Here is a 26,396-nt window from a genome sequence, read left to right on the forward strand (position 1 = left end):
CACAAAATCATGGGTTGATCCAGGTCAACCATTAACACCGACTGCAAGGCCAAATCACTTTGGAAAGAAGACAATGCTCTGTGTTTGGTGGGACCAGGAAGGTGTGTTGTATTATGAGCTTCTAAAACCAGGTGAAACCGTTAATACTGATCTCTACCAACAACAAATAATCAATTTGAACCACACTTTGATTGTAAAACAACCAGAATGGGCCAGAAGACACGGCAAAGTAATTTTGCTTCATGATAATGCACCATCACACACTTCAAAACCAGTTAAAGACACATTAAAATATATTGCCTGGGAAGTATTAACCTACCCGCCATCTTCACCAGACCTTGTCAAATTACCACTTGTTCCAATCTATGGCACACGCACTTTCTGAGCAGCACTTCAAAACATACGAAGAAGTGGAAAATCGGGTCCCTGAATGGTTTGCCTCAAAACAAGAAAAGTTCTATTGGGACGGTATCCACAAATTACCTGAAATATGGGGGAAATGTGTATGTAGCTAGTGATGGACATTACTTTGAATAAAGCATTTTTTATCTTTCTCTTGAAATTATCATGTTTTCTTTGATAACAAAATCCACCATTATTAACCGGTACACCTAGTAGACAACCTGCAGGCAGTGGCAGGCCTCGGGTGTCCTTTACTGAATAGTCCCAAGCCCAGTAAAAGTGGCACCCGGCCTTGGTTTTGTAGCACAGGCAGCTATCAACCACAGATAACTTTATAGCTTCTACCAGGTAGAGCAGGGGCAATCATAGGCAGTGGCTGATCTTGGCCTGCACCAGAGGAGCAGAACCAACACATCCAGTGGTTGACTTCATACCACAACAGAGCACCATCTGAATAACTCCACAAGCAACACACCCAAAGAAGGGTCTTGAAAGGCACCAGAGCCTGCTGGAACAAATCCCACTCTACCGAGTAATCCCCTTAATAACAGCTCCTAGGTCAGTGATGGCAAACCTTTTGAGCTCGGAGTGTCAGCATTTTGAAAAACCCTAACTTAACTCTGGTGCCGTGTCACATATAGAAATTTTTTGTATTTGCAACCATAGTAAAACAAAGATTTATATTTTTGGTATTTATTTTATATATTTAAATGCCATTTAACAAAGAAAAATCAACCAAAAAAATGAGTTCGCATGTCACCTCTGACATGCGTGTCATAGGTTCGCCATCACTGTCCTAGGTTGTGGTCATGCACTGCCAGTACTCACAGCCAGTCAGTCAGCCTGAGGGTAAATCCCACTCACTGACATGCTGATAAGGCTCCACTACAATAGGAAGGCACACACAACCCACATAAGGGACACTCATAAAGCACCAGGTGGACTGTGCCACTGGGCCTCTCAGGACACCTACTAAATAAGGCCACTACCAAGACCAGGAAATATAGCAGATCTACTTAATTACAAAACAAACACAGAGAGGCAGCCAAAATGAAAAGACAAAGAAACATGTCCTAAATGAAAGAATAGGAGAAAACTCCAGAAACAAAAAAATGAAACAGAGGCAAGCAATCTAACAGATAAGAGTTCAAAACTGTGGTTATAAAGGATGCTCAGGGAACTTGGTGTTAAATTTAACAAATAGGTAATAAGCATAAAAAGACATGGAAACTTAAAGAACACAATTACTGAAATGAATATATTAGAAGGTATCAACGGCAGATTAGATGAAGCGAAGGACTGAATCCATATTTGGAAGACGAGGTAGCAGAAAACATCCAATCAGAAGAGCAAAAAGAAAAAGTATCCAAATAAATGAGAATAGTTTAAGGGACTTCTGGGACAACATCCAGCATAAGAATATCCACATCAGAGCGGTACCAGAAGGTGAAGAGAAAGCAAGGGGCTGAAAAATATGTGAGCCCTGGCTGGAGTGGCTCAGTGGTTAAAGTGTTAGCCCATACACCAAAGAGTCATGGGTTTGATTTCCAGTCAAGGGTATGTACCTAGGTTGCAGGTTCCATTCCCCGGAGGCAACCAATTGATGTGTTTCTCTCATGTCAATGTTTCTGTTTCTCTCTCTCTCTCTCTCTCTCTTGCCTCACTCCCTCCATACCTTATTTCTACTCTCTCTAAAAATTAATTTGGGAGCAGGGGTCAGGAAGAAAAATATTTGAATAAGTAATGACCAAAAACTTTCCTAACCTGATGAAGGAAATAGATATGCAAGTCCAGAAAGCACAGAGAGTCCCAAACAAGATGAACCCAAAGAAGCCCACACCAAGACACATCACAATAAAATGCCAAAACTTAAAGACAGAGAGAATTTTCAAAGCAGCAAGAGAAAAGCAGTTACTTGTTTACAAGGGAGCTACCATAAGATTGTCTGTCAGTTGATTTCTAAACAGAAACTTTTCATGCCAGAAGGAACTGGCAGGAAATATTCAAAGTAATGAAAGGAAAGGAACTACAACCAAGACTATTCTACCCAGCAAGACTATAATTTAAAATGAAAGGGGAGACAAAGAACTTCCCAGAAGAAGAAAAAAAAGCTAAAGATGTTTATCACCACCAACCAGTATTACAGGAAATGTTAAGGATGTCTTTAAGAAATAGGGGGGTGGGGGAGAGGAGAATAAACACATAAATATTGATAATAAACTGGCAATAACTATGTACCTCCAACACAAGTTGCTGAATGGTTAAGAAAACAAGATGCTTACATATGCTGTCTATAAGAGATTGAACTTCAGATCTAAAGACATACACAGACAAAGTAAATGGATGGAAAAGATATTTCATGCAAATGGAAGCAAAAAGGATGGGGTAGCAATACTTATATCAGACAAAACAGACTTTAAAACAATGGCTATAATAAGAGTTAAAAAAAGACAGTTCATAATGGACATTATGGAACTTACTAGAGGCCAGATGCACAAAAATTTGTGCACTCAGGGTGGAGGGGGGTCCCTCAGCCCGGCCTGTGCCCTCTCGCAGTCTGGGACCCCTCAGGAGAGAACAACCTGCTGGCTTAGGCCTGCTCCCGGGTGGCAGAGGGCAGGCCCAGTCCCTAGGTGCAGCCCCTGGTCAGGCTCAGAGCAGGGCTGATTGGGGAGTTGGGGCGCCGCCCCCTGTCATGCACAGAGCAGAGCAGATCGGGAGGTTGCGATGCCACCCTCAGTCATGTTCAGGGTAGGGCTGATTGGGGGGTTGGGACACTGCCCCCGTCACACTCAAGGCAGGGCCCATCAGGGGGTTGGGGAGCTCCCCCCTGTCATGCACAGAGCAGGGCGGATCAGGGGGTTGGGGCGCCGCCCTCTATCACCCACAGAGCAGGGCTGATCAGGGGGCTGGGGCGCAGCCACTGTCACACTCAGGGCAGGGCCAATGGGGAGGTTATGGCTCTACCCCATCACACACAGAGCAGAGCCCGTGGAGGGGGGGTTGGGGCGCCGCCCTCTATAAACCACAGAGCAGGGCCGACCAGGGGTTTGGGGCGACACCACTCTCACTCTCAGGGCAGGGCCGATGGGGAGGTTATGGCTCTACCCCGTCACACACAGAGCGGGGCCCGTGGGGGGGGGAGGGGGTGTTGGGGCACCGCACCCTGTCACACACAGAGCCGCAGGGCGATCAGGGGGTTGGGGAGCTCCCCCCTATCAGGCACAGAGCAGGGCTGATCAGGGTGTTGGGGCGCCTTCCCCTGTCACGAACAGAGCAGGGCCGATAGGGAGGTTGTGGCCCCGCCCCCTGTCACACACAGAGCTGCAGGGCGATCAGGGGGTTTAGGCGCTGCCCCGTCACGCTGATCCCGGTGCCGGGAGGCCTCGCGGCTTCGCTGATCCTGGTGCTGGGAGGCATATTACCCTTTTACTATATAGGATAGAGGCCTGGTGCATGGGTGGGGGCCGGCTGTTTTTCCCTGAAGGGTGTCCTGGATCAGGGTGGGGTCCCCACTGGAGTGCCTGGCCAGCCTGGGTGAGGGGATGATGGCTGTTTGCAGCTGGTCACACACCCTTCAGGGTAGAGGTCCCCACTGGGGTGCCTGGCCAGTCTGGGTGAGGGGCTGAGGGCTGTTTTCAGGCTGGCGGGTGACTGAAGCTCCCAACCGCTCCTTTTTTTCTTTTTTTTTTATTCTGGGCCAGCTTTAGCTCTGAGGCTTGTCTCCAGCTCTTAGGCCTCTGCTGCTGAAAGCAGGTATCTGGTTTGTTTGGGTTCTATAATCGAAACACTGTATCAACTCCAGCTCTGAGATCCCGCTGGGCTGAAAGTAGGTTTCTGGGGTTTTGTTTAGCTTCTATATTTGTAACAATGTTTCAAATTGCAAGCTCAGAGGCCGGCAAGGCAGGCGGGGAACGTTGGTTTCCTCCGTCACTGAAGCAAGCAAGCCTCATGTTCCCTTCAAGCTGCCTGGCTGCCGGCCGCCATCTTGGCTGGCAGTTAATTTGCATATCGCCCTGATTAGCCAATGGGAAGGGTAGCGGACGTATGCTAATTACCATGTTTCTCTTTTATTAGATAGGATAAACATTTATGTACCCAACACAGGAGCACCTAAATATATAAAGCAAATATTGAAGTACATAAAGGGAAGGATTGACAGTAATACAGTCATAATAGGGGACTTTAACACCCTATTGTCATGACTGGATAGAATTTTCAGACATGAAATCAACAAGGAAAGAGTGCCCTTAAATAACACATTAGACAAGATTAATTTAATTGATATTTTTAAAGTACTTCATGCCAAAGCAGCACAAGATATAGCCATTGTTTTAGTCTATTTTTAAAAATTTTTAATGATTTTTTTTTGTTATAGCCATTGTTTTAAAGTCTATTTTTTAAAATTAAAAAAAAATTTTTAATTGTATTTATTGATTTTTAGAGAGAGAGAGAGAGAGAGGAAGACAGAGAAAAAGTGATTTGTTATTCCACTTATTTATGCATTCATTGGTTGATTCTGTGCCCTGATGGGGATCAAACCCAGAACCTTGGTGTATTGAGACAATGCTCTAACCAACTGAGCTACCCTGGCCAGGGTAGAATATACATTCTTTTCAAGTACACCTGGAATCAGATTATTTACAATAGCCAAGATATGGAAGCAACCTAACTGCCCATCAATGGATGACTGAATAAGAAGTTGTGGTAGGCCCTGACCAGTTTGGCTCAGTGGATAGAGCATCAGCCTGCGAACTGAAGGGTCCCAGGTTCTATTCCGGTCAAGGGCATGTACCTTGGTTGTGGGCACATCCTGAGGAGGGGGTGTGCGGGAGGCAGCTGATCGATGTTTCTCTCTCATCGATGTTTCTAACTCTCTATCCCTCTCCCTTCCTCTCTGTAAAAAATTAAAATATATATTTTTTAAAAAGAAGTTGTGGTAGGAAATATTACTTGGCCATATAAAAAGGAAATCTTAACATTTGAAACAATATGGATGGACCTAGAGGGTAGTTATACTAAGTGAGATAAGTCAGACAAAAAAAGAAAACTACCATGTGATTCCACATATATGTGGAATTTAAAGAACAAAATAAACTAACAGAACAGAAACAGAATCATAGACACAGAGAACAAACTGATAAGGGTAAGTGAAAAAGGGCAGGGATTCAGAGACTTGACTTGAAGTGGTGAACACACAATAAAATACAGTGTACAGATGGTACATGGTAGAATTGTGCACCTGAAACCTATATAATTTTGTTAACCTGTGTCACCCCAATAATAAATTCAATAAAAAGGAAAAACGGGGGAGGAAGGTATTAAGTACTACAAATTGACAATTACAAAGCAGTCATAGGTATGTAAAGTACAGTTAAAGGAAAACAGTCAATAATATTGTAATAACTATGTATGATGCCAGGTAGGTATTAGACTTATCAGAGGATCATTTTGTAAAGTATATGAAATGTCTAACTACTATGCTATATACCTAAACTAATCCTATATAATAAAAGCCTAATATGCAAATCCGACTGCGGAATGACCGGTCATTATGACACACACTGACCACCAGGGACAGACGCTCAACCCAGGAGCTGTCCCCTGGTGGTCAGTGCACTCCCACAGGGGCAGTGCCACTCAACCAGAAGCCCTGAGCCAGGCTCACAGCTGGCGAGTGCAGCAGCGGTGGCGAGAACCTCTCCCACCTCCACAGCAGTACTAAGGATGTCCGACTGATGGCCTACCATCAGTCAGACATCCACCAAGGGCTCCTGAACTACTAGAGGGTGCAGGCTGGGCTGAGATACGCCCCCCACAAGTGCATGATTTTCATGCACTAGGCCTCTAGTATAAAATAATATTGAATATCAACTATAACTTAAAAAAAGAAGAAAAAAATAAATTCTCACAGAGTAGAAGAGACAATACACATATGACAGTTAAATGCAATGTAGTGACTTGGATTGATTCCTGGGACAAAATAATTACATCAGAGAAAAATCTGGGAAAATGCAAGTCTGTCATTTAGTTCATTGTATTACACTAATGTTCACAAACATACCTTGGGTTATAAGATGGTGATAGTAGAGAAGCAGAGTGAAGGAGTGCAGACTCTCTGTACTAGCTTTGCAATTCTTCTATAAATATAAAGTTACTTCAAATAGAAAATGACTTTCCAACAATTTTGAAAAAATAATTCACAACAGATTTAAGAAGAAATATAAATTTGCCTAGTCTTAACACTATTGAAAAACCTGCAGCAGTGTTAAAGATACTAATTTTTTTTTAACCTTCTTAGAAAAAACCCTAGGTTTGGAAGGGAATTTTACTAAACATAAAAAAATTGATCATTCAAATTTCATACAAAGTCTTTTATTTAAAAGAAAAAGAGAAAACAGGCCCTAATACAGCCTATAACAGTGGTCGGCAAACTGGCCCCTTGAGTGTGGCTCTTCCACAAAATACCACGTGTGGGCACGCACGTACAGTGCGATTGAAACTTCATGGCCCATGCCATGGGGCCAAAGAGCCACATGTGGCTCACGAGCTGCGGTTTGCCGACCACTGGCCTATAATTATAAGCCTGGTACCAAAACCAAAGACACTATGAAAAAGAATATTACAGGCTCTCCTACTCATAAATAGAGGTGCATAACTGTAAATAAAACCAGAAGCCTGGTGCATGAATTCGTGCACGGGTGGGATCTCTCTGGGTGGCCTGCAGGGAATGGGCCAAAACCCACAGTCCAACACCACCTGCAGCTACTACCTGCCACTCCCACTCATCCCTGCCCCACTGTGCCTGCTGCAGGCTTGTGCCCAATCAATCCCGATCAGGAGAGGCTCGCACTGCCTCAGCAGTGCTCTCCAGCCGTGAGCCCTGAGTCTGGCACCTTCCCAAGGGGAGTGGCCTGCGGGATCGGGCTGAAACCGGTTCTCCAACATCCCTCAAGGCTTCCTGGATTGTGAGAGGGCGCAGGCCAGGCTGAGGGACACCACCGGTGCACAATCGGGCCAGGGAGGGACTGCGGGAGGGCTCCAGGGCATGTCCAGCCCATCTCGCTCAATCCTGATCGGCCGGACCCCAGCAGCAGGCTAACCTACTGGTCGGAGCATCTGCCCCCTGGTGGTCAGTGCACGTCATAACGAGCGGTTGAGCAGCCTTAGCATATCATTAGCATATTATGCTTTGACTGGTTGTTCGGTTGTTCTACTGTTGGTCTATTTGCATATTACCCTTTTATTATATACAATATTTTCAAATAAAATGCAACAGTGGGTAAAAATTATAATAGACAAACACTAACCTGGCTAAGAGAAGAAGCCTGATACTAAGGAGAAGAAACCTGATACTAAGCTGAAGAAACCTGAAGCCAAGAAGACTGATGCTGGCAGCAAGGTTAAGGCGCCTAAGAAGGGGAAGCCCCACTGCCGCTGAAACCTCATCCTCATCAGAGGAATTGGCAGATATTCCCGGTTGGCTATGTATCCCCGAAAGGCCATGTATAAGAGGAAGTATTCGGCAGCTAAATCCAGGATTGAAAAAAAAAGAAGAAAGTTCTTGCTACTGTCACAAAACCAGTTGGTGGCGACAAGAATAATGGTACACGAGTGGTTACACTACGCAAAATTCCTAAATATAATCCTACTGAAGATGTGCCTCGAAAGCTGTTGAGCCATGGCAAGAAACCCTTCAGTCAGCATGTGAGGAATTTGCGGGCCAGCATCACTCCTGGGATGATTGTGATCATCCTCACCAGGCACCACAGAGGCAAGAGAGTGGTTTTCCTGAAGCAGCTTAGCAGTGGCTTGCTACTTGTGACTGGACCTCTGTCCCTTAATTGAGTTCCTCTGCATAAAACACACCAGAAATTTGTCATCGCCACCTCCACCAAAATTGATATCAGTGATGTGAAAATCCCCAAACATCTCACTGATGCTTAATTCAAGAAGAAGCTGTGCAAGCCCAGACACCAGGAGGGCAAGATCTTCGACACAGAGAAAAAGAAATATGAGGTGACAGAACAGCACAAGGTTAACCAGAAGGCTGTGGACTCATAAATTCTGCCAAAAATAAAAGCTGTTCCTCAGCTCCAGGGCTACCACCACTCTCTGTTTTCTCTCACCAATGGGCTTTATCCTCACAAACTGGTGTTCTGAATTTCTTATAAGAACCCGCTTAAATAAATTAAAAAATAGAAACCAAACTGGGTTTTATCTCAGGTATGTAAAGATAATCTAATATTACAATATCTGCAAACATAATTGACCATATTGACTAAGAGGGGAAAAAACAATCACTCAATAGCAATATAAGTCATTTTCTAAATATTCAACACCAGAACCAAGATGGCAGCATAGGTAAGCACCTGTACTTGCTGCCTCTCACAACCACATCAAAACTCCAAATAAAATACAAAACAAATATCATACAGAACCACAGGAAAGCCGGTTGAGTGGAAGTTATACAACTAGAAGGAAAGAAAAAAGTGCACTGAAACTGGTAGGAGGTGTGGAGGTACAGAAGTACGGAGGTACAGAGTCACGCGCATGACAGGCTGGCAACTGGGTGCACTGTGGAGGGAGATACAAGCTCCCTATTGCTCTGAACTCCAGTTCCAGGCGAGACTCTGGGGACCCAGATTCATATGGGGAGAAAGTGGACTGTCTGGCATCTGGCCGGAATGCAAGGGAAGCTTTCTCTCAGAGGTGTTCACAGTGATCATCGTTCCTGCACGTTCCTGCACAGGGCTGCGGGACACAGAGACCCTGGGACCTCTCCAGGGAAGGGCTGACTAGCAACCATTGCTGTTTGTTCTGCCCTGGTGATTCACTGAGACCCCGCACCACCCAATTTACAACCCCACCAAAGCTATGCACAGAGGACTTTGCATATGAATAGCCGGGCCTTTTGCAACCTAAAACCTAACAAACTGCACCTGGGTCAGAGGACTACAAAGCTTCCAAAAGGCCTAAGACCCTGCAATAGCAGCCTATATTGCTTCACAGCCAGGCCTCATCTGGGGACTTCCAAACTCCAAACAAAGAGGAGAAATCTGCAGATCTCTCTGTAGCTCCTGCTGGGTGGTCTCAGGCAGTGGCTGGCTTTGCACATCCTTGGGGATCCAAGAGACAGTGTACCCAGTGGTCAGTGTGAGACGATATAAATTACAACTCCTAGAGAACCAAGATGGCGGCATAGGTTAACGCCGGAGATTGCTGCCTGAACAACCAAATCAAAACACACCTAAAAGACGGAATGGACATCATCTAGAACCACAGGAAGGCTGGCTGAGTGGAAATTCTACAACTAGGAGGAAAGAGAATATCATACCCAGACTCAGAGGAGGGGCAGTGCTGAAGTGATATACTCAGGAACGGAGTGCGCGCGGAGCGGGCTGGCGGCGGAGGGCGCGGTTGGTGCTTTCAATCGTGAGGGAGTCTCAGATTCTGAGCTCCAGATCTGGGCGAGTCTCTAGGGACCCAGACTCAAACGGGAGAAGCGGAACTGTCTGGCTTCAGTTGGAACTCGAAGACAGCTTTCTCTCCGAGGTTTGAAGCAGTTGCTGGGACTCTGTGAGGCAGAGCCCCTAGGGACGGAACTGAGAGCCGCCATAACTGCTCTCCGGCCCACCCTGTTGATCCCGAGCCCGAGCGACCCACCTGCCGCGCCCAAGCCCTGCGCAGAGCCATTTGCCAGATAGCCTCAGGCAAAGGCTAGATTAGCACCTCCCTAGAGGACAGAAGTTTTCCCACTGCAGACACAGCTGATTCTCACAGCCAGCTGGCCTGGAGGTCAAATCCCCCTAGTATTAACTACAACAATCAAGGCTTAACTACAGGAGGACTGCACACAAAGACCACTAGGGGGTGCACCAAGAAAGCATAAAAAATGCGGAGACAAAGAAACAGGACAAAATTGTCAATGGAAGATATAGAGTTCAGAACCACACTTTTAAGGTCTCTCAAGAACTGTCTAGAAGCCGCTGATAAACTTAATGAGATCCTCAACAAATCTAATGAGACCCTCGATGTTATGATAAAGAACCAACTAGAAGTTAAACATACACAGACTGAAATAACGAATATTATACAGACTCCCAACAGCAGACCAGAGGACCACAAGAATCAAGGCAAAGATTTGAAATGCGAAGAAGCTAAAAACACCCAACTGGAAAAGCAAAATGAAAAAAGAATCCGAAAATACGAAGATAGTGTAAGGAGCCTCTGGGACAGCTTCAAGCATACCAACATCAGAATTATAGGGGTGCCAGAAGATGAGAGCAAGATATTGAAAACCTATTTGAAGAAATAATGACAGAAAACTTCCCCTACCTGGTGAAAGAAATAGACTTACAAGTCCAGGAAGCACGGAGAACCCCAATCAAAAGGAATCCAAAGAGGACCACACCAAGACACATCATAATTAAAATGCCAAGAGCAAAAGACAAAGAGAGACTCTTAACAGCAGCAAGAGAAAGAAACTCAGTTACCTACAAGGGAGTACCCATACGACTGTCAGCTGATTTCTCAATAGAAACTTTGCAGGCAGGAAGGGAATGGCAAGAAATATTCAAAGTGATGAATACCAAGAACCTACAACCAAGATTACTTTATCCAGCAAAGCTATCATTCAGAACTGAAGGTCAGATAAAGAGCTTCACAGATAAGGAAAAGCTAAAGGAGTTCATCACCACCAAACCAGGATTATATGAAATGCTGAAAGGTATCCTTTAAGAAGAGGAAGAGGAAGAAAAAGGTAAAGATACAAATTATGAACAACGAACATGCATCTATCAACAAGTGAGTCTAACAATCAAGTGAATAAATAATCTAGTGATCATAATAGAATCAGGGACATAGAAAGGGAATGGACTGACTATTCTTGGGGGGAAAGTGGTGTGGGAGATGCGGGAAGAGACTGGACAAAAATCGTGCACCTATGGATGAGGACAGTGGGTGGGGAGTGAGGGCGGATGGTGGGGCAGGAACTGGGAGGAGGGGAGTTAGGGGGGGAAAAAAGAAGAACAAATGTAATAATCTGAACAATAAAGATTAAATTAAGAAAAAAAAATGTTTACAGTGAAGAAGAATGTGCCACTGCTTTTATAGATAGGCATCTAATCAATTATAATTTTCAGATAATTCATCGATTTGGTTCCTTTTGGATGTCTCAATTGTGAATATTGTGCAGTCTGTTTCAATTGTTGTGGTTGTTGCATAGATAGTGTTTTAATAAATGCACTACCTCTTCCAAAGGCAAAAAAAATTACAACTCGTCACATCCATAAGAGACACACTCAAGGGGAATACTCAGTGAGCACCAAAGCCCCACTAAAGCAAGTCCCGCCCCATAAGGGTATCTCTAGCACAGCTAGTTCTCCCATTGTAGACACAGCTGGTCCTCACAGCCAATTGGCCTAGAGGTAAATTTCTCTCAGTGATACCAATAGCAATCAAAGCTTAACTACAACAAGACTGTGCAAACAGCACACAAAGGGGTGCAGCAAGAGTGTCCACCTCAGGTAATTGGGGAGGCTGAGCTACTGGGCCCTATAGGACACCTAGCACACAAGGCCACTCTATCAACAAAGGAAAGCAACCAAAATGCAGAGACAAAGAAACAGGTCACAAATGACAGAAATGGAGGAAAGCAAACTACTGGATATAGAGTTCAAAACCACGACTATAAGATTACTCAAGAATCTTCTAGAAATCTCTGAGAAATATAATGAGACCCTCAAGGATATGAAAAAGGACCAACTAGAAATTAAGCATACACTGACTGAAATAAAGAATAATATACAGAGATACAACAGCAGAGTAGAGAATCCCAAGAATCAAGTCAAAGATTTGAAATACAAAGAAGCAAAAAACACCCAACCAGAAAAGCAAAAAGAAAGAAGAATCCAAAAATATGAAGATAGTGTAAGGAGCCTCTGGGACAACTTCAACATCTGAATTATGAGGGTGCCAGAAGAAGAAGAGAGAGCAAGATACTGAAAACCTATTTGAAGAAATAATGACAGAAAACTTCCCCTACCTGGTGAAAAAAATAGACTTACAAGTCCAGGAAGTGCAGAGAACCCCAAACAAAAGGAATCCAAAGAGGACCACACCAAGACATATCATAATTAAAATGCCAAGAGCAAAAGACAAAGAGAGAATCTTAAAAGCAGCAAGAGAAAAACAGTTACCTACAAGGGAGTACCCATACAACTGTCAGCTGATTTCTCAACAGAAAGTATGGAAGCCAGAAGGGTGTGGCAAGAAATATTCAAAGTGATGAATAGCATTACCTACAACCAAGATTACTCTACCAAGCAAAGCTATCATTCAGAATTGAAGATCAGATAAAGAGTTTCACAGTCAAGAAAAAGCTAAAGGAGTTCACCACCACCAAACCAGTATTATATGAAATGCTGAAGGGTATCCTTTAAGAAGAGGAAGAAGAAGAAAAAGGTAAAGATAAAAATTATGAACAACAAAGTGACAACAAATACATATCTATCAATAAGTGAATCTAAAAATCAAGTGAATAAAAAAATCTGATGAACAGAATAAACTGGTGAATTCAACAGAATCAGGGGCATAGAAAGGGAGTGGACTGACAATTCTCGGGGGAAAGGGGTATGGGGGTTGCAAGAAGAGACTGGACAAAAATCTTACACCTATGGACTAGGACAGTGGTGGGGGGGTTTAACGGCGTGGGGTGGGAACCAGGGGGAGGGGAGCTATGGGGAGAAAAAAGAGGAACTGTAATAATCTGAACAATGAAGATTTATTAAAAGATATAAAATAAAAATTCAACTCCAATTCCAATGAATTTCATCATTCTGATAAAGAATATATTTTTAAAAACTAGCAAAATGATCATCTTAAATGGAAAAATGTTATACATGTAAACTTTAAAATCAAAAATGACCATGCTCTTCGTCTCAGGAGTACTCCTGTGCCTTTTCCTTTCTCCTCTTCTCCCTGTAAGAAATGTTGCCTTTGGCTTTCTCTCTCCTAAGAACCAAGGGTTTTTCTTTTGCCTCTGTGCCTTGTTTCCTGAGCCTATGCAACCCAGCTGGCTCACTTCAACTATCTCTGTAATGTTCTAAATAAACGTTCTCTTATAATTTGAACAAAAGAAAAATAAAATAAAATCAGAATGAGACAAAGATTCTCATTATCCAACACTTCTCTTCAATATTGCTTTGGGGTCTTAGAAAATGAGATGTGTGTACAGATGTGCACGTGCACACACACAGATTATTCAAGCTTACACAGAAAGCACAAAAATGTGCATAAATTATTAGAAATTATAGAATATCACAAGGTGGCTGAATACCAGATTTATACACGAGTCAGTTGTAGTTCTAAAACTAGCAGAAAACAAATAAAAGAGATAAAACTTTTGGAATAACATCAAAGAATACCAAGTATCTCTAAACAAATCTAACAAAAGCCTTCAGGACCTTTATAGATAAAGTTATAAAAACTTTCTGAGAAATTAAAGAAGGCACAATAAACAGATAGATATACTAGGTTCCTGGATAGAAAGATTTAATACTGTGAAGATATAAATTCTCTCCAAACTAACTTAAAGATTCAATTCCATTTCAAACCCACAGGAAAAAAAATTTTTTAAAGGTAATTTACAAGCACCTCTAAAAAGGTGACTATATATGTAAAAAGTGCAAAAGAACACTCAGAACACTTTTGGCTTATGGAGGGCAATCTTGTCTTACCAGATAGCAAGGCTTATTACTAGTAAGGTACTAGAGCAGTGATGGCGAACCTTTTGAGCTCGGCGTGTCAGCATTTTGAAAAACCCTAACTTAACCCTGGTGCCATGTCACATATGGAAATTTTTTGATATTTACAACCATAGTACAACAAAGACCTATATTTATTTTATATATTTAAATGTCATTTAACAGAGAAAAATCAACCAAAACAATGAGTTCGCATGTCACCTCTGATACACGTGTCATAGGTTTGCCATCACTGTATTAGAGGCTCAACACACGAAATTTGTGGGTGGGTACAGTCCTTAGGCCTGGCCTGCGATCAGGGCCATCTTCCCTGGCTGCCTGCAGCTGGCCCTGCTCCCCACCGCCACCTATCCCCGTTTCCCAATTCACATTCAGGTGACTGCAGCCTGCCGGCCGGGGAAAGGAACTGAGAGGTTAGCCATTCCGCCCATTCACTAGCCCCGAACCCCTGTTCCCTGTTCACCATCGGGCGATTGGAGCCTGACAGCCAGGGAAAGGGACTGAGAGGTCAGCCATTCCTACCCGCTTGCCAGCCCCACTCCCACCATGGGTTGCCTTCTGTGCATGAGGCGACTGGTGGAGCAGGGGCCTTGGCCTGGTGCCACCTACGTTCCCCACCACCCACTCCCGGTTCCCCATTAGCACTGGGCAATTGGAGCCTGCCGGCTGGGGAAAAGACCAAGAGGTAGTCAGTGCACTTCAAGTGACTGGTCGAGCGGTTGTTCTGGTCATTCCGCCATTAGGGTAAATTTTCATATTACCCTTTCATTATATAGGACTAGAGGCCTGGTGCACAAAAATTTGTGCACTCGGGGGGGTCCCTCAGCCAGGCCTGTACCTTCTCTCAGTCTGGGACCCCTCTGGGACCACCTGCTGGCTTAGGCCCGGTCACCAGGAGATTGGGCCTAAGGCGGCAGTCAGACATCCCTCTGGCAGCCCGGGAGCCCTCGGGGGATGTCCAGTTGCCAGGCCTAAGCTGCAGTCGGACAACCTTAGCGCTGCTGAGGAGGCGGGAGAGGCTTCCACCACCACCGCTGTACTGGCAGCCGTCAGCCTGGCTTGTGGCTGAGCAGAGCTCCCCCTGTGGGAGTGCACTGACCACCAGGGGACAGCTCCTGCATTGAGCATCTGTCTCCTGGTGGTCAGTGTGTGTCATAGTGACCAGTGATTCCCAGTCGCTCTGCTGTTAGGGTCAATTTGCATATTACTTTTTTATTATATAGGATAGAGGCCTGGTGCATGGGTGGGGGCTGGCTGGTTTGCCCTGAAGGGTGCCCCGGATCAGGGTAGGGGACCTGCTGGGGTGCCTCGCCGGCCTGGGTAAGGGGCTGAGGGCCATTTTCAGCCTACCCACACCCCCTTCAGGGTGGGGGTCCCCTCTGGAGTGCCTGGCCAACCTGGGTGAGGGGCTGAGGTCCATTTTCAGGTTGGCCATACCCCCTTCAGGGAGGAGGGTCCTGGTGGGGTGCCTGGCCAGTCTGGGTGAGGGGCTGATGGCTGTTTGCAGTCTGGCCAAGCCCCCCAGCAGGGACCCTTACCCCATGAAGGTGTGGCCAGCCTGGATGAGGGGTTGATGGCTGTTTGCAGGCTGGCCAAGCCCCCAGCAGGGACCCTCACCCCATGAGGGTGTGGGCATCCTGGGTGAGGGGCTGATGGCTGTTTGCAGGCTGGCCACGGCCCCAGCCACCCAAGCTTCCAGTGGAGGCTGGTTGGAAGCAGGTATCTGGGATTTATTTATCTTCTATAATTGAAACTTTGTTGCCTTGAGTGGAGGCCACAGCCGGCCAGGGCACGCAGGAAGCTTGGCTTCCTCCATCACCGGGACAACCAAGCCTCCTGCTTGCTCCAGCTCCTTGGCTGCCGGCCGCCATCTTGGTTGGGGTAATTTGCATACAGTCACTCTAATTGCCTGGTGGGCATGGCTTGGGGCGTGGCAGAGGTGCAGTCAATTTGCATGTTTCTCTTTTATTAGATTAGACAGAGGCCTGCTGCACCGGTGGGTGCCGGTCGGCCTGTCCTGATTGGGGCCCTGGATCAGGGTGGGGGTCCCTGCTGGGGGGCAGGGCCAGCTGGGGTGAGGGGCCACGGGCGGTTTGCCAGCTGGCCACGTCCTATCATTGGGATGGGGGTCCCCGCTGGGGGCAGGGCCAGCCGGGAGGAGGTGCAGTTTGCCGGCCAACCCCAACCCCGATCGTGGTGGGGGTCCCCGCTGGGGAGCGGGACAGGCTGGGGTGAGGAGCAGTGATCGTTCTGGTCTCTGGTCGCTCCACCGTTTTGGTCACAGGGCTTTTATTATATAGGATAATAATAAACATAGTAATGATTGATAAACTAACAAACTGAACAGAAAAGAGCCTGAAATGGAGCCATACTTCTAGGGAACTTTGGTATCTGTATGATATTAGATAAGCGGGGAAAGTAAAGCATTTAAAATATGGCTCTGTGAAGTTACAAATATTTTTTTCATTTGTCATTTAACTCTTGCCATTGTTTATGATGTTCACATGCAAACAAAAAGAGTATGCTTAAGTCATGAGTGTCTTGCTACTGAGTTATAGTTTAAGAATGAATAAAGAGAACCAAGATGGCGGCATAGGTTAACGCCGGAGTTGGCTGCCTTGAACAACTACTTCAAAAGTGAAACTAAAAAATGGAACGGACATCACCCAGAACCACAGGAACGCTGGCTGAGTGGAAGTCCTACAACTAGGAGGAAAGAAAAACGCATACGGACACTCAGAGGAGGCGCAGTGCTGAAGTCAAATTCTGAGGTGCGGAGTGCGTGGAGCGGGCTGGCGGCGGAGGGCGCGGTTGGCGTTTTCAATCGGGAGGGAGTCGCAGACTCTGAGCTCCAGATACAGGCGAGTCTTTAGGGACCCAGACTCAAACGGGAGAAGCGGGACTGTCTGGCTTCGGTCAGAGCGAGTGCAGCTTTCTCTCCGAGCTTTGCAGCGGGTGCTGGGACTCAGAGAGGCAGAGCCCCTGGGGACAGGACTGAGAGCCGCCATAACTGCTCTCTCTGGCCCACCCTGTTGATCCTGTGCGACCCGCCCCGCCCAAGCCCTGCACGGAGGCATTTGCCGGATAGCCTCAGGCAAAGGCTAGATTAGCACCTCCCTAGAGGACAGAAGTTCTCTCACTGCAGACACAGCTGATTCTCATAGCCACTTGGCCTGGAGGTCAAACCCTCCCTGGTATTAGCTACAACAATCAAGGTTTAACTATAAGACTGTGCACAAAGACCACTAGGGGGTGCACCAAGAAAGCATAACAAAATGCGGAGACAAAGAAACAGGACAAAATTGTCAATGGAAGATATAGAGTTCAGAACCACACTTTTAAGGTCTCTCAAGAACTGTTTAGAAGCCGCCGATAAACTTAATGAGATCTACAGGAAAACTAATGAGACCCTCGATGTTATATTGGGGAACCAACTAGAAATTAAGCATACACGGACTGAAATAACGAATATTATACAGACTCCCAACAGCAGACCAGAGGACGGCAAGAATCAAGTCAATGATTTGAAATGCGAAGAAGCAAAAAACACCCAACTGGAAAAGCAAAATGAAAAAAGAATCCAAAAATGCGAGGATAGTGTAAGGAGCCTCTGGGACAGCTTCAAGCGTACCAACATCAGAATTATAGGGGTGCCAGAAGATGAGAGAGAGCAAGATATTGAAAACCTATTTGAAGAAATAATGACAGAAAACTTCCCCTACCTGGTGAAAGAAATGAACTTACAAGTCCAAGAAGCGCGGAGAACCCCAAACAAAAGGAATCCAAAGAGGACCACACCAAGACACATCATAATTAAAATGCCAAGAGCAAAAGACAAAGAGAGACTCTTAAAAGCAGCAAGAGAAAGAAACTCAGTTACCTACAAAGGAGTACCCATACGACTGTCAGCTGATTTCTCAACAGAAACTTTGCAGGCCAGAAGGGAGTGGCAAGAAATATTCAAAGTGATGAATACCAAGAACCTACAACCAAGATTACTTTACCCAGCAAAGCTATCATTCAGAATTGAAGGTCAGATAAAGTGCTTCACAGATAAGGAAAAGCTAAAGGAGTTCATCACCACCAAACCAGGATTATATGAAATGCTGAAAGGTATCCTTTAAGAAGAGGAAGAGGAAGAAAAAGGTAAAGATACAAATTATGAACAACAAATATGCATCTATCAACAAGTGAATCTAAGAATCAAGTGAATAAATAATCTGATGAACAGAATGAACTGGTGATTATAATAGAATCAGGGACATAGAAAGGGAATGGACTGACTATTCTTGGGGGGGAAAGGGGTGTGGGAGATGCGGGAAGAGACTGGACAAAAATCGTGCACCTATGGATGAGGACAGTGGGTGGGGAGTGAGGGCGGATGGTGGGGCGGGAACTGGGAGGAGGGGAGTTATGGGGGGGAAAAAAGAGGAACAAATGTAATAATCTGAACAATAAAGATTTAATTTAAAAAAAATGAATAAAAACTTTAACAAGTATTTTTATGCTCTATCATCTTCCTAAAGGAACACAGAGATCCCCCGCAAAGGATGAAAGCCACTATACTTAAATAAACAAATATTAAAGTACAACCAAACTATTACCAGCAGTTATAAGGAGAGAAAAGGAAGTCTAGGTAAAAGAATATTGAAATAGCCACATTTTATGAGTTGTTTAAACTTTTAAAAATCATTTTTATACTTTGAAATAATTACAGACTCACAGTAAAATTGCAAAAATATAGAGCAACCCTGTGCATGCTTCACCCAGTTTCTTCAATAGTAACATTTTAAAAATACATTTATTTATTTCAGAGAGAAAGGAAGAGGGAGAGAGAGAAAGAAACATCAATGATGAGAGAATCGTTGATCAGCTGCCTCCTGCATGCCCCACACTTGGGATGAAGCCTGCAATACGGGCATGTGCCCTGACGAGGAATCACGCCGTGGCCTTCTGGTTCATAGGTTGATGCTCAACCACTGAGACATGTAGGCCGGGCTCCAATGCAATGGTAACATTTTACATAAGTGTGGTACAATATAAGACCAAGACCAAAAAGAAAGAAAGAAAAAAAAACCCCAAGAAATGAACATTGGTACAATATATAGCCTTATTCAGATTTTTCCAGTTTTTTGGTTTGTTTGGGTTTTTTTGTTAATCCTCAACACAGAATATTTTTTCCACTTATTTTTAGAGAGTGGAAGGGAGGAATGGATAGAGGAAAGAAAGGAAGGGGAGAGGGAGGTAGAGAAAGAAACATCAATGGGAGAGAGACACACTGATTGGCTGCCTCCCCCACGCACCCTGACAGGGCAGGTATGAACCTGCAACCCAGGTGCATGCCCTTAACAGGGAGTGGAACTCTCAACCCGTTGGTGGATGGGCCAACACTTTAACCATTTCACAACATCAGTCAGGGCTCACCAATTTTTATATACAATCACTTGTGTTCATTTGAGTGTGTGTAGTTCTATGCAATTTTATCACAGGTCTAGATTCATGTCAACACCACCAAGATATAACACTGTTTTACCACCATAAAGGAACTACCACTTTGTCGTCTCATATCAACCACTGAACTGTAACTTTTAAGAATAAGTATGTTTTAGTCCTCACTTGAGGATATGTTTTTATTGATTTTTAGAGAGAAAGGGGGACAGAGAGGGAAAGAGGGGGAGAGGTAGAGAGAGAAAGAGAAACCCACATGCATACCAACCATAACCTAGGGATGTACTCCGACTGGGAATTGAATCCACAACCTTTTGGTATATGGGATGACACTTCAACCAACCGAACCACCTTGCAAGGACAAGAATATATTTTTAAATCTTCTTAATATTTATGTAATCAAAAAATCTAAATGTAAAACAGGAAACACTCCAATAAAAGCTTGATAGAATAAGTGCAGGGGAAATTGCTTAGCAAATGTAGAACAGTACTTCATAATTGGTGATCTGGACTACAGGCATAAATATAATCTAGGAGCTATGTGAATATAGAGATTCCCCTAGTAACCTAGACATCTGGGCTTTCAAAAAGATCCCCAAATGTATGTATGTATGTATGTATATATGTATGTATGTATGTGTAAGAGTGTACATAATCTCTATAGACATAAAATCTACATATATATGTATCTGTAAGAGTGTACATAATAGCTATATACATAAAAGCCTAAGCAACTGTTACAACGGAATGACCAGAAAGACTGGTCACTATGTCGCACACTGACCACCAGGGGGCAGATGCTCGATGCAGGGGCTGTCTCCATCCCACAGGCCCCGATCACCAATGGGGCCTGCCGGCCAACCTATCTCCCAGTGTTTCCCAATGGCCGTCAGATCGCCAGATCGGGGCCAGGCCCCCGGGCTGGCACGGGGAACTGGGGGTGGGTGATGGCGGACACAGCCCCTTTCCCAGGGGGGCCGGCAGCCAACCTCATGGGGTCCTCCCCGTGTCCCACCCCCCAGCCAGCAGGCCCCAATCGCCTGATCAGGGCCTGCCAGCCAAACTCCCATTCCCTCCCTCCCGAGGGCTGGGCCCTAGGCTGGGACAGGGAACTGGGGGTGGGTGGTGACGGACACGGGTGGCAAGAGAAGGAGGAGGGGGGAGGTGGGGAGGTGGGAAATTGCATGGTGGCAGTGCGTGGGCAGTAAGGGAAGGAGGAGGCAGGGAGGCGAAGAACCATGCGGTGGCAGCGCAAAGGCGGCAAGGGAAGGAGGAAATGGGGAGGCAGGGAACTGCGAGGTGATAGCACGTGGGCGGTGAGGGAAGGAGGAGGCAGGGAGGCAAGAGGTGGGGAACCTGATCGGCCCTGTTAGCCAGCCAGGCTTAGGGACCCCGCCCAAGCACGAATTTCGTACACCAGGCCTCTAGTATATGTATACAGATATGTGTATGTACATACGTGTATGTGCAAACATACAATCTTAACACATTGTATGCGGGAAACGTGCTTACACGTTTTACGTATTTATACGTTCTACCAGTGTAGTAGAGCGCGGGACACGTATTAATACGTTTTTTATAAACTAGCGGTAGAATGCGGGTAACGTATAAATACATAAACTGAAGTTATCGTAATTTTACTGAACGTTGCCATTTGCACAAAAAATTAGCAAAAATGGCCCACGCCACCTGTTAGCGTGCAATAAAAACTACCCGCAAACAATGTGTTAAATGCATAAAAATTTGTTGGAATAAACACTTAAAATCTTTAATAGTGATTTCCTTTGAACAACAGACGTGAAGGTACTGGGAGAAAAGTAAAAGACCTTTTAGTTATTTTTTTTTAAACTTCTGTGTATTTTTACTTTTCTGCAACCAGCATATATGATTTACAGGAATATAATGCTTTGAAATATTCCCCATGCAAGCTTGAGTAACAGCAGTCAGATCTGAGAAACCACTAGTGCACAGTAATGTTATTTAGACACTTATAGAAAATATTTAGGAACTCAGGAATGAGTATGGGTAAATTAATTATAAATAAGTTAACAGAAAATAAAATTTGCAATAAATTCCCTCTGATAGATCGGAAAAGACTTTATTCTCTAGGTCTGGTGGAGCTTTTTCCACAAAGAAGTTATAGATACAATTAAAAAAAAAATCCTTGTTAGAAGCAACGGCATGAGATAAACTTAAGCAAACCATTTTTAATAATCCTATATAAAAAAGAGCTAATATGAAAATGGTAGTCACACCCTCGCGCTGTCATGCCGGGGCCGGGGGACCTGAGGCTGGGCCGGGGGACCTGAGGCCACGCCTTCCGCCCCGGCACTGGGGGACCTGTGGCCAGGCCAGGGTACCTGAGGCTGCAGCCCCCGCCCCAACACCAGGCCAGGGGACCTGAGGCTGCGCCTCCGGCCCAGCGGAGCCTGACAGGAGACCTGAGGCTGCACCACCTGCCTGGCGGGGCTTGACAGGGGTGGGGCTGGCCAGGTCTGGGTATCACATGATTTCAAGGTGCACTGGGTCCCGCGGTGCGTCCCAGACTCTGAAAGGAGGGAGATTTTCATATATATTTTACTAATTTCCTTTCATCTCTGACACTTCTATTATAGATAAAGGGCAAATAGCAATAATAAAATACTAGTGGACCGGTGCACGAAATTTGTGCACAGGGCGGGGGGGGGGGGGGCCCTCAGGCTGAAATGATAGCACTATCAACAACTAGATCTGATTTATCTTAAACTAGTGGCCCGGTGCACAAAATTCATGCATATTAAAAGGGGATTAATTAGAGGAAATATTTTAATATTGCTATTTGTGAGGATTATATGGGATAATGCATGTAAAGCTCTTAGAAAAATGCTCGAAACATAGTTCCCTGGTGTAATTTTTATTATTATTAAGCCTTAAGTTTCCTTAGCTGTAAAATGTGTAATAATGTCAATCTACTAGACTACACTAACAGAATGAGAACTAAATAGAATATTAGTAAAGCATGTCAAACAATACTTTAATGGAAGCTGATTATAACAACACAACTAAGTCAGCTTGGTCTGACATCTCTTACCATATTATCTCCGTCTTTTCCAGAATTAATCCTATCTAATAAAAGAGAAACATGGTAATTAGCGTACAACCGCTACCCTTCCCATTGGCTAATCAGGGTGATATGCAAATTAACTGCCAGCCAAGATGGCGGCCGGCAGCCAGGCAGCTGGAAGCGAACATGAGGCTTGCTTGCTTCAGTGACGGAGGACTCCAACGTTCCCCGCCTGCCGCTGCCAGCCTCTGAGCTGCAACTCTAAGCAACTATGTTACAAATATAGAAGCTAAACAAAACCCCAGAAACCTGCTTTAGTCGCTGGGCTTCAGACAGCAGGATCGCAACATTGTGTCAAATACAGAAGGTAAACAAAGGCCAGAAACCTGCTTTCAGCAGTGGAGGCCTAAGAGCTGGAGCCTCAGAGCAAAAGCTGGCCCAGAATTAAAAAAAAAAAGAGAGAGAAAAGAAAAAAAGGAGTGGTTGGGAGCTTCCGTCACCCACCAGCCTGAAAACAGCCCTCAGCCCCTCACCCAGACTGACCAGGCACCCCAGTGAGGACCCCCACCCTGAAGGGTGTGTGACCAGCTGCAAACAGCCATCATCCCCTCACCCAGACTGGCCAGGCACCCCAGTGGGGACCCCCACCCTGATCCAGGACACCCTTCAGGGCAAAACAGCCAGGCCCCACCTGTGCACCAGGCCTCTATCCTATATAGTAAAAGGGTAATATGCCTCCCAGCACCGGGATCAGCGAAGCCGCGAGGCCTCCCGGCACCAGGATCAGTGTGACAGGGGGCAGCGCCCAAACCCCCTGATTGCCCTGCAGCTCTGTGTGTGACACGGGGCGGGGCCACAACCTCCCTATCGGCCCTGCTCTGTTCGTGACAGGGGAAGGCGCCCCAACACCCTGATCAGCCCTGCTCTGTGCCTGATAGGGGGAAGCTCCCCAACCCCAATTGCCCTGCGGCTCTGTGTGTGACAGGCTGCGGTGCCCCAACCCCCTGATCGGCCCTGATCTGTGTGTGACAGGGTGCAGCGCCCCAACCCCCTGATCGTCCCTGCTCTGTGTGTGACAGGATGCGGCACCCCAACCACCCCCCCGCCACGGGCCAGGCTCTGTGTGTGATGGGGTAGAGCCATAACCTCCCCATCGGCCCTGCCCTGAGTGTGACAGGGGGGAGCTCCCCAACCCCCTGATCGGCCCTGCTCTGTGCGTGACAGGGGGGAGCTCCCCAACCCCCTGATGGGCTCTGCTCTGTGCGTGACAGGGGGGAGCTCCCCAACCCCCTGATCGACCCTGCTCCGTGCATGACAGGGTACGGAGCCCCAACCCCCCTGATGGGCCCTGCTCTGTGAGTGACAGGGGGCAGCGCCCCAACCCCCTGATTGGCCCAGCTTTGTGCATGACAGGGGGTGGCGCCGCAACCTCCCCATCGACCCTGCCTTGAGTGTGACGGAGGCAGTGCCCCAATCCCTCAATCGGCCCTACCCCGAGCGTGACTGAGGGTGGCATCGCAACCTCCTGATCCGCCCTGCTCTATGCATGACAGGGGCGGAGCCCCAACTCCCCAATCGGCCCTGCTCTGAGCCCGACCAGGGGCTGCACCTAGGGACTGGGCCTGCCCTCTGCCACCCGGGAGCAGGCCTAAGCCAGCAGGTCGTTATCTCCCGAGGGGTCCCAGACTGCGAGAGGGCACAGGCCGGGCTGAGGGACTCCCCCTCCCCCCCGAATGCACACATTTTTGTGCACTGGGCCTCTAGTGTAGTATATAGTTCTATTATTTTTCTTACACATTTTTTTCTTAATTCAGACAGGTCAGGAGAGAGATAGAAATATCTCTATATATAAAAAACCAGTGTCTGTGATGATCGTGATGACCAAACAACCAGTCACCATGAGGTGCATTGAGCACCTTTCGGTCCCACCCCCCAGCCTGCAAGCAGGGTAGGGTGAGACTGGGGACTGGCAAGCGGGCAGAACAGCTGACCTATTGGTCCCTGCCCCTGGCCTGCAGGCTCCAATGAATCAGTGATGCCAAACGGGGGAATCAGGGAGGGTGGCGGGAGGACCAAGCTGGCTGTCAGGTCATTGGGATCACCAGCTCATTCCCGGCTGCTCAGGGATTCAGGTCTGTGGGAAAGCAGGCACTGGTGAATTCACCTCTATGCGTGTGTGCCGAGCCGGCCACTGATGGAACACGCTGCCCGCTCGGAGCCGCTCAGAGCCACTCGGAGCTGCTCACGCCGGGGTGAGTGGGTCACCGGCACACCCCACAGCTTCTGTCAGCGCCTCAAGCCCCAGCAAAAGTGGTGACGGCGGCAGCGGCGGCCCCGAGTGAGCAGTGCATTCCATCAGCGGCCAGCCTGGTGCACACGCATTGGAGGTGAAGTCGCCGGTGCCTGCTTTCCCTTAGGCCTGAGCTCCCGAGCAGCCGGAGATGAGCTGGTGATCCCAACAGCCTGACAGCCTGGCAGCAGATGCGGCGTTTGGCCTGGGACTGGCGAACGGGCAGAAGATGGCCCTGATTGCAAGAGGCTAGGCACTAGGGACCCTACCCGCACGATTTTGTGTGCTGTGCCTCTAGTCAATGATAAGAGAGAATCATCAATGGGCTGCCAGCTGCATGTTCCCTACTGGGGATTGAGCCAGCAACCCAGACATGTACCCTGACCAGCAATCAACCTATGACCTCCTGGTTAATAGGTCAATACTCAACCATTGACCCACACCGGCCGAGCTAGATTTTCTTTAATTTTTCATCAAATTAATTTCTAAATGGATAAAATGGCAGCAGAATAAGTGGATGATGCACAGACAAGCTCCCAGAAACAACTGAAATTACTACTAAAACACAGAAAAACTTCCTGAATAATCAACGGCAGACTTGCTGGAGAGTGCACTGATACCCGAGGACTGAAAGTGGAGACCGCATAGAGACTGGTTGGAGGGGTGGAGTTACAAAAGGGCTGGCTGGGCAACCACAGACAACAACTGAAGTTCCAAAGAGATATCTTAGCTGTGGTGGGTTTCCATTGAGAACTCTGGAATCTAATCCCCACACTGGGCCCCCCAGCAAAGCACACCAGAACTGAGGGTACCCACATAACAGCTGGCTGTGAAAAGCAGCAGGCTTGTTGTCTGCCAGGGAGAGACAGCTGGAAATAAAGGCAACCTCATAAAGGTCCAAAGCACAAAATTCCTTGTGGATCCACCTACCTTGTGCTCCGGCAGAGGGAGGACAGAGTGGACTAGAGTTATGTGAACAGAAGACAGGATTGGGGACTTTGGGGTTAGAGCTCAAAAGGCAGACACCCCCAGTTTCCTGTGCTGAGTCATTCCCTCATGCCAGCAGTAGAGATTGAGAGGCATAGAAGATCTACCTAATATATAGTCACAAACCCAAACAGTCAGCCAAAATAAGGAGACAAAGAAACAACCCCCAACTGAAAGAGCATTCTCCAGAAGAAGAGATAAATGAAACAAACATAAGAAATTTATCTGAAACAAAGTTTAGAGTAATGATGGTAAAAATGCGTAACAGCATGAGAAAAGATATAGTAATTAAGAAAACAGAAATAAAGAATGACATAGCACAAATAAAGATCACAATGGAAGGAATACACAGCAGATTAGGGGAAGTTGAGGAACGAATCACTGGATTAGAAGACAGGGTTGAAAAAAAACATTCGGAGAAACAACAACAACAAAAAAGATTCAAAAACAGGACAGCTTA

At 46.3% G+C, this 26,396-nt stretch overlaps 1 protein-coding gene and 1 pseudogene across 3 annotated transcripts in view; one reads left to right on the plus strand and one right to left on the minus strand.

The window, feature by feature from the left end:
- The window catches only part of CUL2 (cullin 2), a 174,704-nt gene that overhangs the window by 73,539 nt on the left and 74,769 nt on the right, over positions 1–26,396 (minus strand). The window lies entirely within an intron of this gene.
- Positions 5,818–8,565, plus strand: LOC308528157 (large ribosomal subunit protein eL6-like; annotated as a pseudogene). The gene is made up of 2 exons: positions 5,818–5,824; positions 7,722–8,565. The product of its transcript is annotated as a large ribosomal subunit protein eL6-like (transcript).

Source organism: Myotis nattereri (genome assembly GCF_964212035.1).
Source record: "Myotis nattereri genome assembly, chromosome: 1".
In the NCBI taxonomy this organism is placed as follows: Eukaryota; Metazoa; Chordata; class Mammalia; order Chiroptera; family Vespertilionidae; genus Myotis; species Myotis nattereri.